The following is a 6,195-nucleotide window of genomic DNA, read 5'->3' as shown; positions in this document are numbered from 1 at the left end:
AATAACCGCATACATGAACGTGATTTCTGCCAGAGTCCTATTTTTCACCGGCTGTGATGAGAAGACCACATCTCCCAAGATGCTGCGCTCACACTTTGCGTCATCAAACTACGCATTTGTTTTGCATAGGCGCCCTCCAGTGGACAAAAGCTGCATAGTGCACCTTTAACGCTGGCGCCATCTTGTGGCTGTTAAATACTTAAACAGCCATGGCTACAAAGGAAGACTTCAAGGCGGGTTTTCTTTATAAAGTTTTAAATATGGATATTTTTCTTACACAAACGCATCGATTCGAATCAGAAGGCTCTATTAATCCATCGGAGCTGTGTGGAGCACGTTATTTGACGGACAGCTGCATTTTTTATTGACTTCAAAAACTGCTGCAACTACTGCTTGGATTAACGTTAGCCTGGACTTTTTAAATATAACTCCGATTGTATTTGTCTGAAAGAAGAATGTCATATACACCTATAATGACTTGAGGGTGAGTCAATCATAGGTTTGGTTTCATTTTGGGGTGAAATAACCCTTTCAGCATTAATTTGCAATCGATAAAGGCTTAAAGCAGTTTGGAACGGTTTTTCTTCACGGAAGCTTTGCGTAAGAGCTAATGAAATATTTAATCTCAAGACAATATTTTGTGTCTAATTTATTTGAGACTAGTAGACGTGTAATAAGCGGGATAATGTACACCCAGCCAGTTATCGCAGAAGAAACCCTGACAGAGTGATCAGGACCCTGATGCGAAGCGGAAGGGTCTTGCATCACTCTGTCGGGGTTTATAACAACCGGCTGGGTGTACATTATCCCTTACTAATGATACTACAGTCTTGTCTGGCTATCACCAGGCCAAGCTCAATTTAAGATTGAACATTGGTCTGGGAGTCTGCTCTGTATTTTCTACTGCACAAGAGGCGTGATCAACTGGCATTATTTAAATGACTCTGTACGCAATTAGATAGTCCTTCAACCAATCAGACCACAAGAGGTGTGATCAACAGGCAATGACCCATCGTTTCTCTATCCATCGTTGTGTTAAACCCACCAATAGCGCACCAGGTGGATATGCAAGTTTGTGATTGTTTCCTGCAAAAGTGTAGCCTGACAAGCCAGACCCACATCAAGATGTTTGGTCTGGAAACTCACCATTGACAGGGCTCAATCGGAGGGGCGGGATAAACGGTTGTCTTTCAAACTCCCTCTGCACGCGATAGGATAGTGCTACACCAACCAGAGCAACGAAGGTGAAACAGAGCTCGTTGATAGATTAAACAGTCGCTGTATCCCGTCGGCAAAACTCAGAACACATCTTCCCTTTTTAAGAATGACTTCAGTGCAGTTCTTTGTTCTTTTCTCAGAGAAAAGCTTAACTCCAAGTCTTCCAGAGTCGCGGTCAAAGCTGATTCGAAAGAATCAGGTTTTTTAAGGTTTACACAAAGCAGGTATCGTTTCAAAAATATTTCAAAATCTGTGTCAAGGTTTGTGTTCTCTAGCCGCCAGGTGCTGTTGCCGTGCAGATGAGCGGCCGGAATGCATTGACAGTTTTCTAGTTTGGTTAAAAAGGGTGTCGTGTAAGTGGCCCCAAAGTAAATAACTAATGATTTCTTACAATAGAGAGCTAATGTACAGCCAAAATAATCTCTCTTCAATTAATTTATTATATTATCACTGTAAAGCTGTTTTAAAACCATAAAAGTGCTTTATAAATGAAGGTAACTTGACATGAGTAATATTTGATTGTGTGTAGTACTTGCTCTGCAGTAAATCGATGCACCATATCAAGTTTTGCTGATACTTCCAATTCTTTTGTTTTGTGCCTGCAGTAACTATGAGTGAAACGTCACTTCATCATTGTGTATCAGAGTTTGCCACCTTGTAGAATAAAGGTGAACTGCACTTATTCATTCATCAAAGATTAAATTATTGTTTTAGAGAAAAAAATACTGTATACACTGTAAAAAATTATATGTTCAATAAGTTATGAAAACGTGTTTTTACATTGTTTTAACTCATCAAAATAAGTTAAGAAATGTTAAACTTTTTTTTTTATAAGTTATTCAAGATGTAACTCAAAAAGTCAGTTTAACATAATCTAAGTTGAAATAACTTAAACATCCAAGTCGATTGTACTACAAAAGTTCAAAATGTGCCTTTTTTTTTTTTTTTTTTTTTTTTACAGTGTACACACCTCAGGTCATAGTGACCCTACAAAAAAAAAAAAGAAGAAGAAAAACAGGCATTGTATTTGCTGTTATATTGTTTGTGATACATTGATTGAGAAATACTAAGAAGATTATTATCTAAATAAATGAATGAGGAGGAGGGCAGCGTATAAGGGTTAATGTCTGTATGAATTGTATTTTAAATGCATTTTTAAAATGTAACTCCACTCACACTAACAATGTTTTATTTCATACTGAACTACACTTTACACATTAATCTAAATGTACATATAGGCCTATAGTCATTGCATACTCAAGTTTGCAGATTTCGCTTTATGCTAATAAAAAAGTATCTCTTGCATGTGGGCAGGTTATTGTATTTCCAAACATTATGCTGTTTATATAGTTTGAATATTACTGTATGAGGTAGGTGAGAGTTGAATGCATATCTCAGGGCAGTTACAGTACTACTGAATAAGTAATTGTGCTCAAGCCTTGATCCCTGTGTCATCCACCCATGCTCAGTTAGATAATACAAGCCTGTATGCAGAAAGTGCTGGACCGCTGCCCTGTGGCAGTAGTGCAACCTCTGTCCAAAGATGCACCATTAATTCATGCCATTCATCCGTTCCCTGAGGCAAGTGCTGTCTTTAAACAAGATATGCTCCCTGCACACATTCAAACTATATACATAAAATATTAATAATAATAATACAAAACCTGAACTAACACTTCTCAATCTGATTTTACTACACAGCAAACTGTTTTCTCATTCTTCTGGTTTTAAGATAGTTAACAAGTCTGAGACCACACTGAAAGTCTGGATTATATATATATATATATATATATATATATATATATATATATATATATATATATATATATATATATATATATATATATATATATATATATATATATATATATATATATAAACTAAGAATGTTATGAAGTAATAAAACATAAATGTAATAATATCATAATAAACAAATAATATAAAATATATTTTTTTTAGGAAAATCTGAAATTAAAATAAACTTTTTATTATAAATTTTTAATTTAATGTCATTTAAAATCGCTAAAATTAATAAATAAAGTGAAGCAAAATAAATTAATTGTTTATTAGAGTATAATTTTGGACCCTATTTTTATTTTTCCATTTTGAAAATTTGCGTTATTTTTTTGCGTTATGAAGGTTAGCGTTATTTTAGTTTTTATTATAGTTTTATTCATATTTTAAATGAGTGACTTTTATAATTATATTTTTTAGTTATGTTCATTTTAGTTTCGTTTTTATTAATTGCAGGACAGGTGTGTGTGCTTTTAAACTGATGGACAAAAGCTCCACAGTGTGCTTTTATTATAGTAATTTTTAAATGGCTATTTAAGTTTAATTTTTATTTCAGTTTGGTTTAGTTTTTGTTTATTCACAGTTTATCATGTTGCAGAACCTGATTTCACCAAGTACAGCTTGTTCCTGGATCAGCATCTTTGTTGATCCTGGAAAAAACTCTGGACAAGTTTAGTTCTTGTCAAGTTTAGGCTTACAACCAGGGTTACGTCAGTGTTATTCACCCGACATTTGCTTCTTATTTTAAAGATAGCCTAACTTAAAGGTAGGGATGTTACATTTTCAGACGTTGTTCCAGGATCAACAAAATATGTTGACCCAGGAAAGTTTCTAACTGCAAAAACAGGACGTCAAATAATGTGCTTTAACTTATTTTCTGCCAAGGTAATTTTTCTGTACCTTTTCAACCAATATTTAAACATTATTTCAGTTACCAGAAATGTTTTAATATATTTCGTTTTTAGGGAACTGTAACAACCATGGTTTGGGTGTTATCGGTCGATGGCAATGTTGAATGACAAATTCCTGATCAGGTGTGGTGTGGTGTGTGCCTGTGTTTGTTATCAGTGAGTGAATTTAATCCTTTACCAAGCAGTAACTGTCAGAGTACAAATTTGACCAGAGGGCATGACTGATGTTTGCACACAATAATTTGGCTTCATAAACTGATGGATGTGTGATGTTGCACTGTAATGATACAATCTGTAGCCCTGCAGAGAACAGAGGCTGTGTGCGCTGATTGCCATGTGTAAATATCACATCACGGAGGGCAGAACGGGCCTGTGGCTCTCTCCGACAGTCAGGATTAATGCCAGAGCTTATCATGCACGATTGAAATTGAGAAAAGAAAGAGAATAAGTGAAAGAAAAGGGGATTATGATGGTGGAAGAGAGAAGTGACAGAGTGTGTGTGCGATCATTAAATTACACATTCGAGATGGCATTAGTGGAGTGCTTTGGGGATGCATTAGTCAATATGTCACTCTTCTAAATAGAGAGAGAGAGAGAGTGTGTGTGGGGTAGGCCCACTGTGCCATCATTTTCTTAATGAATATTTCTCTCTTTTTTAAAACAAAAAACAAACAAAACAAACCATAAAACAACATACATTTACCTGATAATGACAGAAATGTACTCACACGCATGTTTCAAACAGGGTTGTGTGGAATTCAGAATACTTTTTAAATGGAATTTTAATTAGATGAAATTTACATAGAATTTGTGTTGAGGTACAATTAATAAAAAAATCAATAAATGTATGTAACTGATTCTTAACTAGAAAAGCGAAGTTTGTCAAATTATCTTAGTTTTAAAAAAGTTTAAAGCTACAGTATGTATTTTTATGCCGCTAGGGGAAATGCAGTGGTGCTTCACAATCTTAACACGTGTTGAACGTTATAATGTCACTCTGTGTTTTAGTTTGTTGGCTGTATGAGACTAGCAGTAAGCTACATCAACATTCGAACAGTATACTGATGATATTCTAATATTTCATTGTGTTGAGCGACATAATATTGATTTGTTTTATGTACATTTGCTCACCTGTTTAATAAAGCACATGCAAGAACTCTGTCAAGTCAAAACATTTTGCAAAGCTCTCGCCAAAGGGCAGGTAGAGCTCTTTTCAAAAAGGGGAAGACGAGCGAGCACCCGAGTGTTCAGACAGACAGACAGACAGACAGACAGACAGACAGACAGACAGACAGACAGATAGACAGACAGACAGACAGACAGACAGACAGACAGATATATGGACGGATGGATGGACAGACAGACAGATATATGGATGGACAGATAGACAGACAGATAGAGAGATATATGGACGGACAGACGAATAGACAGACAGATATATGGACGGACAGGTGGACGGAGAGACAGACAGACAGACAGATATATGGACGGACGGATGGATGGACAGACAGACAGATATATGGACGGACGGATGGATGGACAGACAGACAGATATATGGACGGAGATAGATAGATAGATAGATAGATAGATAGATAGATAGATAGATAGATAGATAGATAGATAGATAGATAGATAGATAGATAGATAGATAGATAGATAGATAGATAGATAGATAGATAGATAGATAGATAGATAGATAGATAAGATTGATATGGATGGACAGGTGGACGGACAGACAGACAGACAGATATATGGACGGATGGACAAATAGACAGACAGATATATGGACGGACGAGTGGACAGACAGACAGACAGATATATGGACGGACGGGTGGACGAATAGACAGACATATGGACGGATGGGTGGACGGACAGACAGACCGACATATATATGGACGGATGGACGAATAGACAGACATATGGACGGATGGGTGGACGGACAGACAGACCGACATATATATGGACGGATGGACGAATAGACAGACATATGGACGGATGGGTGGACGGACAGACAGACAGACAGATATATGGACGGATGGACAAATAGACAGACAGATATATGGACTGATAGGTGGATGGACAGACACACAGACAGACAGATATATGGACGGATGGACAAATAGACAGACAGATATATGGACGGATGGGTGGACGGACGGACAGACAGACAGATATATGGACTGATGGATGGAGAGACAGACAGATATATGGACGGACGGATGGATGAACAGAGAGACAGACAGACAGACAGACAGATATATGGACAGATGG

The sequence above is a fragment of the Pseudorasbora parva genome, chromosome 16, assembly GCF_024679245.1.
Source record: "Pseudorasbora parva isolate DD20220531a chromosome 16, ASM2467924v1, whole genome shotgun sequence".
NCBI classification, from domain to species: Eukaryota; Metazoa; Chordata; class Actinopteri; order Cypriniformes; family Gobionidae; genus Pseudorasbora; species Pseudorasbora parva.
The sequence above is the reverse complement of the archived record's forward strand: the minus strand, read 5'-3'. Positions refer to the sequence as shown.